This window comes from Lactuca sativa, chromosome 4 (assembly GCF_002870075.4).
Source record: "Lactuca sativa cultivar Salinas chromosome 4, Lsat_Salinas_v11, whole genome shotgun sequence".
Taxonomy (NCBI): domain Eukaryota; kingdom Viridiplantae; phylum Streptophyta; class Magnoliopsida; order Asterales; family Asteraceae; genus Lactuca; species Lactuca sativa.
This window is the reverse complement of record NC_056626.2, coordinates 172,828,700-172,840,279: the sequence shown is the minus strand read 5'-3', so window position 1 is coordinate 172,840,279 and position 11,580 is coordinate 172,828,700. Positions and strand designations below refer to the sequence as shown.

The 11,580-nt window shown below is 30.5% G+C and overlaps 1 long non-coding RNA gene across 1 annotated transcript; it reads right to left on the bottom strand.

Moving 5' to 3' along the window:
- Positions 1–1,951: 1,951 nt before the first annotated feature.
- LOC111904695 (uncharacterized) lies at positions 1,952–2,699 on the bottom strand. The gene is made up of 2 exons (XR_002854603.3): positions 2,425–2,699; positions 1,952–2,241 (listed from the first exon to the last, which is right to left on the bottom strand). It is a non-coding gene; the product is annotated as an uncharacterized LOC111904695 (long non-coding RNA).
- Positions 2,700–11,580: the final 8,881 nt, after the last annotated feature.

Genomic DNA, 11,580 nt, shown 5'->3' with positions numbered 1-11,580 from the left:
TTTTCACACATTTAATTTTTTTTGTTGAATAACTCATGGACATACTCCTGTAGAACATCATATTTCTTCGTGTAACTTTCTAAAACCAAATGGAGCATGAGTTTTTTCTTTCTACTCGTGTATTTTTAGTAACCAAATTATCTCTTCAAAACTAGCAAGACGTTAGATTCGCTCATGTAAGTGGACATCTATTTTTTTGAATTTTGATATAAATTAAGTACAAGAAATATCTAGTACAAAGAAGGATATGACAATTGAAATGCATTGTATTTGTATGAATTGTATTTGTTTATAATTAAGTTACTTTTATGAAATAAACTGAGTACATTCAAAGTACAATCTTATAACCAACAACATTTATTGTAATATTTATTGGTAGTGTAAAACGTTGGATCATGAAGAATACAAATGTATAAGTGATTCTCCATTTCTATAATAAATCGGGTTGTGATTTTATGTAGACACTAAGAAAACAAATTAAGAATATGCAAGTCACATGCCATGATAAAGAGATTTAAAGAAAGCATTCAGTAAATAGAGTACATCATATTAACAGCCATGGTGACAAGTTTACTAGTGCATGCACATCCTTTTTCTTGATTGTATATAATAATGTGAAGTTATGATCAGTTGTTATAATTATAGAAAAAAATGTGCACTTCACAAGTGAAGTTTGAATAATCAATCTTACATAAAAATAAAGAGAGTGGAATAACTTATTAAAGCGACTGTATTACAAAAAAAAATAAAAAAATAAAAAAAAATAATAAAAAAAAAAATAATTATTTTTTATCTGGTTAACCGAATTTAATGTGAAGTTATGATCAGTTGTTATAATTATAGAAAAAAATGTGCACTTCACAAGTGAAGTTTGAATAATCAATCTTACATAAAAATAAAGAGAGTGGAATAACTTATTAAAGCGACTGTATTACAAAAAAAAATAATAAAAAAAATAATTAAAAAAATAATAAAAAAAATAATAAAAAATAAATCAGGTAATCGGGTATACCTGAATTTTTTTATGCCTACCTGATATCCGAACTAATTAAATATCTGGTTAATGGAATACCAAATTTTCATACCCGATACCCGATCTACCCGACCTAATATACTAGAATCAGAACTGGTCGGACGGATAGTTCGGGTTTTGCTTATTTTCCACAGCCCTAACGTAAAGTAATAACTTATGTAAGTTTAAACAAATGGAAGATAATACAAGACTATGACACCAATAACACATACTCTTCGTTTGCATGATCCATTTGATACTTTTTCTTCCGTTTAAAACTTCTATTTTGAAATTTTACAACTATCGAAAAATAAATATCACTTTCGTTTATCAGAGCGTCTCCAACTCACTCCCATTCTCCATTATTTCCCACATTTTTTTCCCCTTCACCTCCAATCCTACCCCATTTATTCCCCGAGTTTGTGTAACATCAACTATGATATTATACTATCCATTTCGTCCAAAATGGGGATGAACTTTAAATTTTCGGTTTTAATCCCGCGTTTTATATATTTATATATTTATGGTTTTTTTTTATCTACTATTTATTATTTAAATGTAATATTTAATACTTATAATATTGTGTTATATATATTAAATTATATTAATTAATTATAAATATTTTTTTTGTTTGTCAAATTCATATTAAAATTTAAATACATATTAAAATTTTAAAATACAATAACGTATTTTACAAAAGCTTATAATTACGTATTATAAATATGATCTTATTTGTTTAATATTATTGTAATGAAAATTATATAGATTATATAGTTGTTAAAATCAAATTAATAGAAGTGGCCTATTGGACAATTTATATAAATTAGAAAAATGAATATATTTTTTAGGAGTAAAAGCGGGGTAAAAAATGGAATAGGGTTGAAAATGACACACTATTTACCAAATTTTTTACTTTATTTTTTAACCGAAAAATGGAAGTAGGCTAAACTCATGAATTGCTTATATTTCGTATACACAAATAGTACAAAGTAAAATACACATACATTAGTCATATTCTTTCAAAGATTTTCTGTAAACTATATTCTATATCGTTTGTTGCTTAAACATGTATATTATGAACATGACTTCTTGTCTTATTTCAATTGATTTTGTAGATCATTACGGCTTTTCTGAATGAGTCACAAAGCATGCACAATAGCAATGGGTTGGCGGTGGAGCATCTGTTTGACAGCATAGACATGGTGGATAACGGGGGTCTTGAAACAATTCTGCAATAAAAAACGACTTAAAATCAATTAACAAGTTAACATGGTTTTTCATCAAACTGAAAATAATAATCATCGAATTAAAACTTTAAGCAAATGAGTTATTAGTTTTACAAATCACAAGAAGCATCACTTTATAAGGCAAGATTTGAACTGTTAAAATATAAAAGAGAGTGAGGTATGTACGGCGTGAAGTTAACATAGCCGCGTCAGATTGTGGATGCATGGGGTGTGATAACAGAATGATGAATATGAAGATGAGAGAGACCATGCTGGATCCAAGTGATTTACTCGTCATGTCTCTTTGGATGAATTTTTTTTTTCTAATTTGTGGATGGAATGTGAATAATGGAAGTGTCGGGTTAAATGATTTATATAGAAGAGTTTACTTGAGAAAGTCATTGGTCAAAACATTACAGGATTAATTATATGGGTTGAGACTTGAGACAAAGTTGACTTCATTGGTCAACACTTTGGCTCAAAGAATGGACAAAATCATGAGTTGAAAACTTGAACATGTAAGTTGCAAGTTGCAACTTCTTTTCCACGTTAAATATTATTCCATGTAGAAATATATAAGAATTTAAAAACCAAAAATTAAACTATATATTATACATTTTTTAAATAATACATTTTGTCTGTATATTTACATAACTTTTTATTTTTTAATTTCAAACCAAGAATATTTAGTTTGTGACTAATTTTAAATATGATATTAAGTATGAAAACGTATTATTTTAATGACAAAATTTTAACATCCAATATAATATATTATTATATTTAGTTTGTTATTCAAATACAATTTTAAAAACAGTGTCAAAATACTATTTTTGCAAATAATTCTTTTTACCTATATCAAAATCTTAAATAAATTAAAGATAGCTAACATTTTGAAAAAACATTACATATTTATGTTTTATTTAAAAATCTTAAATGTTTTATAAAGCTTTTTCATATAGTTTATATATTTTTTTTAACAAATGTTATTTTTCCAAAAATATAAAAGATGATTAAGATTTCATGTATATAATTATAAAAATTCAAAGTAACATACATTTAATTTTTAAAAAGAACTAGTGTGTATTCTTCTTTATATCAGATTATACATATGTGACAATTGGATTGGGTTAAGGTTTTGTAGGTCACGAGTCAATTTATCAAAATACATCAATCCAACTTTTATATATATATATATATATATATATATATATATATATATATATATATATATATATATATATATATATATATATATATATATATATATATATATATATATAAAAGATTCATGTGGTTTCCAAAACTTATGTGTATGGTCCTTGTTGTTGACGTCGTTACTGTTCATCCGTTAATGTGAGGATATTTTGGACTTTTAAAGTAGCAATGACTGAGTTTGTAACGATAGGAAACCATAATACCATTTATATAATTTTTTTTTCTATATTTAATGTTTATGAGTTTGTGGCTTTTCCACCCCTTTACTTTTTTAAATATCATTTTGAACTTTGAAAAATGTTACTTTCATTTTTTATTTTGTAAATTTTCGTGTTTAACCCATATTATATATAATTTGATTTTCATTAATAATTTTCATTCATTAACCTAAGAAAAACTATTTTATGTGTTTATTTTTATATATTTGTCGATATAATTCAAGATAGTCAACATTTCACCATTAATTTAGAATTCTCTTTCGTTATTTTTTTAAAAAAAGGTACATGGTTTTTTTTTAAACTTATCGGTATAAATTTGAGTTTATCTACATTTCGACATAGTTTTTTTTTCATTTAACTTTATGTACGTTTCCTACGTATGAGACGAGTCACATATAATAACTTTCGTTTGTTAATTTAAAACAAAAAAAGTATTATATTCAAGTTTGTCTACATTTCGACATTTTTTATGCTTAATTTTATGTGTATTCCTACGTATTATTCGGGTCACATATAATAACTTTCATTCGTTAGTTTAAAAAAATATATTATATTCGAGTTTATCTACGTTTCGGCATAACATTTTTTTTTATGTTTTTTACTATCAAGATTCGAGTTCGTCTACATTTCGACGTAATTTTTTTTTTTTTTTTTTTTTTTTTTTTATGTTTCATGCTTAATTTTATCTTATGCGTTTTTCACTTCAAGTTGATTCTACCAGACGTTAACTTTGACCCATAGTTAGAACCGGAACCGGAACCGCTCTAGGCAGTTCTTAAATGTTTGGAACCAGTCCTGGAACCGGCGGTTCCGGTTCAATTTGCGGGTAACCCGGTTACATTAATTTTGTTAATTTTTGTCGATAAAAACGCAATTTAGTTCGATCCAAATCAAATTAATTCGGACCAAAGATGGAAAAAATCGGACCAATATATTCTAAACCAGTCTAAGTAACACACATATTTATATGAAATAATGTGTGTGTGTGTCTATATATATATATATATATATATATATATATATATATATATATATATATATATATATATATATATATATATATATATATATATATATAGGTTCTAGTGGGTACCCAGCGGGTAGCGGTTCCGAAAAAACGAGAACCGGAACTGGAACCGCTTAAGGCGGTTCCATAACTTTATGAACTGGAACCGGAACCACTTAAGACGGTTCCAGTTCCACAACCGGCAGTTCCGAGGCGGTTCTGGTTCCAAATGCGGGTACCCGGTTCCGATGCTCATCCCTAGACACTTCACGACATTGAGGTGAGTTACCTTCCAGTAAAAGTGGATCTAAGGCCACAATATTGGCCCACTAGTAGGAGTGATTATGGATGATTGTCTTCGTGATAATTGTACAGTTTGCCACTATTTGATATGTTTAAGTGATAGCCTGATATGATGTTATGTGATAGTGGTAGTAAGGGGAATAGTCCCATTACCTGGCCGATAGGGCCAAGGGGTAGGTCGGACACCCCGGTATGTCTGACTTGGGTAGGTTAGGCACCCGGTATGCTTATCAGGGGTAGGTTAAGCACCCCGGTATGCTCAACACGGTAAGTCGGGCATCCATATATGCCTGGCAGTATGTGTTATGTATGGTATTTGGCATGATGGGGGAACTCACTAAGCTTTGTGCTTACGGTTTTCAGTTTTGGTTTCAGGTACCTCTTCGTTCTAGGGGAAGGAGTTGGCACGGTAACAGCGCATCACACACACATGATTTCCGCATTTGAGATTCATGGGATTGTACTCTGATATTATTACTATTGATGATATGACTTTTGAGACATGTGATTATGGTTTTATGGATTTATATGATATTGATGATGTTTTTTAGTAAACGGTTTTTATAAGTAACGTAATTAAAAAACAAAATTTTTGGTCTCGAAAATTGGGTTGTTACAGTAGAAACATACATAAAATAAATACCAAAATGTACAAAAAAATTAGATCGAAAATAAAAAAAAAAGAAAAAGAAAAACTCAAATTTATCTTGGTGATTTTAGTGTCACCGGGTCTTTTATGTAATTGAAACTGACATGTGAGCTAATGGCTAATCATTTATACTCTATATTATATGTTTGGAGAATTCAGAGTGCATGCATATATAAGATCGAATTATAAACCGGTACGACATAAATGCATGGGTTAAGGGGCCCGTGCCCCCTTGCAGGGTCCTAGGGGCAATGCCTCTAACAGGGTCTAAGGGGCAGAGCCCCTGGCGGTGGTCCCGCTGATCGGTCAGCAGGCAGGGTCAAGGGGTAGCAATTCTAATGGATGATTATGGTAAATCTGATCAATTTTGGTAACCATTGATTATGTCATTAAATTCATGATTCTCCCAACTAATATTAAAGACGGAAACGCTAATATATCTAGCATAAGTACAACTCTTTTATTGAGTCGTGACATACCTTTCTCAACTCTCATTCTTCTATACGAACTCAGAACCATCTAGTGATTTGGCTTGTGTTTCTGTGCCAAGATATACAAGTGTCCTTTTAGATTATCCTAGACTGAATTTCTTGTAACACAGACATAGGTCGAAATATCAGTTCGGAAAGTGAACTTACACGAATCCAAGAGAAATTCGGTTCTCCATTATCACCCTACTCAAATATCCTCCAAAAATTTATATCGATACGTGCTTAAAAATAAGCAAGTAAGATTTTTTGAAGTTAACGAACGAAAGCTTAAATAATCAAAAATGAATTATATGTGACCCGATTCATACATAAGAAACGTACATAAAATTAAGCATGTAAACGTTAAAAATACGTTTTGTGAAACGTAGACAAGCTCGACGATAATACATTTGTTTAAGTTAACGAACAAAAGTTATTATATGTTACATGAATAATACGTAGGAATGTATATAAAATTAAGCACAAAAATAAAAATATAAAACTATATTACGTCGAAATATAGACAAACTCGACTATATCGTTCTATTTAAAATTAACAAAACGAAATTTATTATATGTGATTCGTCTCATACATAAGAAATATACATAAAGTTAAGAACAAAAAACGTAAAAAAAAATAAATAAAAAACTACGTCGAAACATAGATAAAGTCAAATTTAAACTGTCAATATTATAAAAAAAATCATGTAAATTTTTAAAAAAAATTATTGAAAGAAAATTCTAAATTACAGTCGAAATGTTGACAACCTTCAATTATGGAGGTAAATATATAACACTAAATACATAAAAATAGTTTTTTCTAGGTTAACGAACGACAATTAGTATTAAAAATCAAATTATATATAATTTGGGGTTAAACACAAATATTTAGAAAGTACAGAGGTTAAACGAACGTTTTCAAAGTTCAAAGTGATATTTTAAAAAATAAAGGGGTGAAAAAGCCACAAACTCATAAACATAAAATATAGAAAAAGTAACAAAAATGATCCCTATGGTTTACCCATAGTCAACAACTCAGTTCATGCTACATGAAAAGACCGAACACCATCACACTAACGGATAAACAGTAACAACGACAACAAAAAGGGTCATCCATGCAAGTTTTGGAAACCACATGGACTATGTTCATAAAAAAATTAGTAGAGATGATGTTCATATATATATATATATATATATATATATATATATATATATATATATATATATATATATATATATATATATATTAGTAGATTTGCAGGTTGGCAAGTCACTGTTAGCTCTCCTATTTTGTAGTGTTGTGTTGAGTCTATATGCCAAAGGTTTTACAGTTTTGTATCTTTATGTCTTTAGCTTGTATATGTGGAATGGTTGCTTGATTTCGTATCTTTTGGTTTCATACTTATTTTCTAGGCTTCGCAGTGTTAGTTAATTTGTTTTTATTGTCTATCTTAGCTTAGGTGTTAACTATTGGTCATGTCCTAACCGAATTTTTTTGTATGTCCAAGGGTTGTTAGTTAGATAAGAGAGTATCTTTTGGTGAGAAGTTCTTATGTCAGTGTAATCGAGCTTCTCTTTACTCTGTAATCAAATCCAGATCTTATTTACCTTGATCATTTAATTTTGTTTTAGCAATCATGATTTATGTCTGTTAGATTGTCAATGATCCTACAAGTGGTATTAGAACAACGATTACTCTAAGCTCTTTTCAAATCCCTAAATACGTTTGTATCCTTAGAGTTTTCATATGTTTCTTTGAATTTATAGATTTGTTCTGTATTTTGCAAGTAAACTGCAATTTGATCTGGAAATTATAGTTTTAAATCTTGTTCAGATGTGAATTTTGTTTTTGCTTAGTGATTTGATTCTTACTCAATTTTTAATCTAAAACCATGTCTAAAGACAATTCTGAATTAATCACTTTCAATCTGCCAAGTAGTATTAGATCTACTACTAGAATTCCAATTCTCTTTCCCGAAGCTTATGAAGTTTGGGTTCTACTATTTGAAGACTATATCATTGGAATTAAGACTCATGGTTTGTACATATGGAAATTCATCACTAGTAGTCCATGGTAATGCACAAAGACAAAAAATTTAGTTTATACTCAAGCTAAATTAGATGACATCATTGCAAATCATACTGATTTAGCCAAAGAGGAGAAAGAGAGACTTCACATGATTTAAGGGCAACAAGAGAGTTATGTATTGCATTTTCGCCTAACACTTTCAGACTTGTGAGCTCTTTAAAATCAGCAAATGAAATTTGGTGTGACAACCCAAAAACAAAGATGAAAAATTTATTTTAAAGATTATCAATTTCATTCATTAATTGTTCCAAAACCACTGTTAAATAAAATATTCAAAACATCATAGTACAATTATTCAAAATGCAGAAATCATGAAGGGAGGATGTTGTGCCATCACGCCGGACTCTTCCCTTTCGAACTGGAAGTACCTGAAACTATAAACATAAATTGTAAGCATAAAGCTTAGTGTGTTCCCAAAAGTACCATATACCAAAAATTACAACTGGGCTTAACCCTGTGGTATAAACCAACTCGATATACACATATGGGCCCCGCCCTGGGGTGTACTTCAACCCGATCAACAAACATACGCCCCGCCCTAGTGCCTTGCCTGGGGGTTTAATTCAACCCATCATACAAAATCATATAAGCCACATAACAACTGTGACAACCCAAAAATTTTTGTCTTATAAGTCGATCCATTCAATTTAAACGAGAGTCAGACTCGTTTCTGCTATCAGTTAGCATGGTTAAGGATCATATTAAGGGTTCTAAGCTGAGTACATTCAAGCATTGGGTATAGGATTGAGTTGCTTAGGTTCTTCACGTTGAAATCAAGCCGAACACTCCATCAAAGGGAGTGTACGGCCGTACACCCATTTTGACCGTACACCCACACCCATATGTAGAGTATCCCTTCATTTCTAGTCATTTCTTCACTTCCAAGTCTAGAAAATCGATTCTCTCTCAACTATCATCGAGTTCTTCATCCTAGATCATAAAAAATGTAAGTGTTTCTTCCATGTTTGGGTTGTTATCCTTCTTAATCATGTATCACCCTCTGCTTTCATCCATCGAAATCATCTTTTTGGTTAGATCTTCAAGATATTCATCTTTCACCAAGAACACCAAGAACATACACTTGTTCTTGGTGGCCGTGAACCCTCCTTCAAGCCTCCAAATCGTAAGTATCCTTCCCCTATGCTTAGTACACATTAAGATCTCTTGTTAAACACCTTAGAAACGAAATTTAGCTGGAACAAAAGGAGTGTACGGCCGTACACCCTAGCATGACCGTACACCCCTTAAAACACCCCAAAAGGGACTTCCAAAGTGAGGATCAAGTTCATATTATCGATGAGCAATCAACCCACTAGCTTTCCCATTGATTAAAGACCCTCTTATGCATGTTTGACCATGAGTGTACGACCGTACACTCCATGGCCGTATACACCCCTTTGATGAATCACATGTGATTCTAACACTTAGTCCAAGTGTTTCTTAGTCCCTAATGGTGTTTCCTTGCATGTTAGTTGCTTTAAACACTAAATTCATGCCAATATATGCCATTATATGTCATTAGGACCCGTTAGCGTCTCAAGACTTCATTCGTGGAACTTCTCATTCTTACGCGCATATTCGATTGGATCACCCACAAAAGGTAAGTTCATACCCTTATAATCAATCATTTAAACTATTTTAAATGGTTTTAAGAGGGGGGAGGGGGGGAATACAAGTTGGACAAAATGATAATTGTGTAAATGTTTGGTTATAAACATATTTTAAAGGATTGCTTATTTATTTATAAGTGATCAAAACATTTCAAAAACTCTTTTAAAGTCATGTTACTTTATAGTTTACAAAACTCCGTATTTAAAGTACAATCATAACTTAGTAGATAAAATGAGTCTTTTGTTCAAGTCAGTATGAGTTCAAGTAAAATACTAGTAAACTATGATTGGTATAGTTTAGGGGTTCAGTTCACACTAGAACATAGAGAACATGCTATAAAGAGAAACATGGAGGTAGATACAATACACGATAACATAGAGAACATACTATAAAGAGAAACAGGGAGGAAGATACCATACACGATAAGAGAAAGAACATAGTAAATACTATAACAGAAGAACAAATCACGATTAACAGCATTATACCAATGATCACTAACTCATTGTTCTAAACAAAAGGTGATAATAAATGTGGTATACAAGATAACTTTAAGGTGAGACTACTTCACGGCTTAGCAATTTTTTTGCCGAAGTCTCGTTTTGTAACCAGAATCTCTTGCAAGGAGAGCGTATAGTATGGGTACAACCACATCACATTATGACCTTAATAAAACAAACTAGTTTTAAGGTAGTCAATACTTTAGTTGTGTCAATTTAAAAGACAACTGCAAACTTACATCAATACAAGCGACAAACAAAACAGTCGATTCATAGTACATTAAGTAGAAAGGGGCTTATAATGCTATCCTTATGATTCCTTAGTTTATACATTAGTAATATATCAATCGGATCCGACAGGTAGTAGGATGTGTGCTTTCTGCTCCATTTCCTGTTCCTTGTTTGGTTATGGGCTTAGAGTAGATTTACCCAACCTACTATCTACCCGATCTTAGCTATATATATATATATATATATATATATATATATATATATATATATATATATATATATATATATATATATAAATACACACACACACACACATATATATATATATATATATATATATATATATATTATGTATACACCAAGTAATCATAAGGAGTACCAGGTATGGGCTAGGTCATAGTATACAAATTCAATACATCGTTTTCTAGTACAAAACATACTTTACAATTAGAACATTTGGTAGAAAAAAATAGAAACTTACCAGTATGGGGTTTAATCCATTTTATTAAACCAATATAAGTTAAAGGACCTTAGGTGGTTAATTCTATAATTCCTTAGTTTTTACATCAGGGTTATATATCATTAATACCCGATAGGTAGTTGGATGTGTGCTTTCCGCCTTACTTCCTGTTCCTTGTTTGGTTGTAGACTTAGGGCAGATTTACATAACTAACTATATATTCGATATTAGATTATATATAGCTAGTATAAACTAAGTGATTATAGAAGGAACCATTGTGGTTACCAGTTTTACTAAAAGAAATCAGGGTTTTCTTAAAGAATGTTTTCATCAAATATAAAGGAACAATTGCAGTTAACTCCGTGAGTACCAAGTGAATACACCAGGGTTATATAAAACGAAGACCTAACAAAAAATGGGATGTGTGACTTCCGCCTCATTTCCTATTCCTTGTTTTGTTGTGGGCTTAGGGCAGATTCACACAACCGACTGTTCATTTACTCTGGGTTTTATATAACTTGTATCTATATAGTACACATAGAAAGGATTGTATAGCCATTTTTACTTAACTTTCATCATATCAGAAGATATAG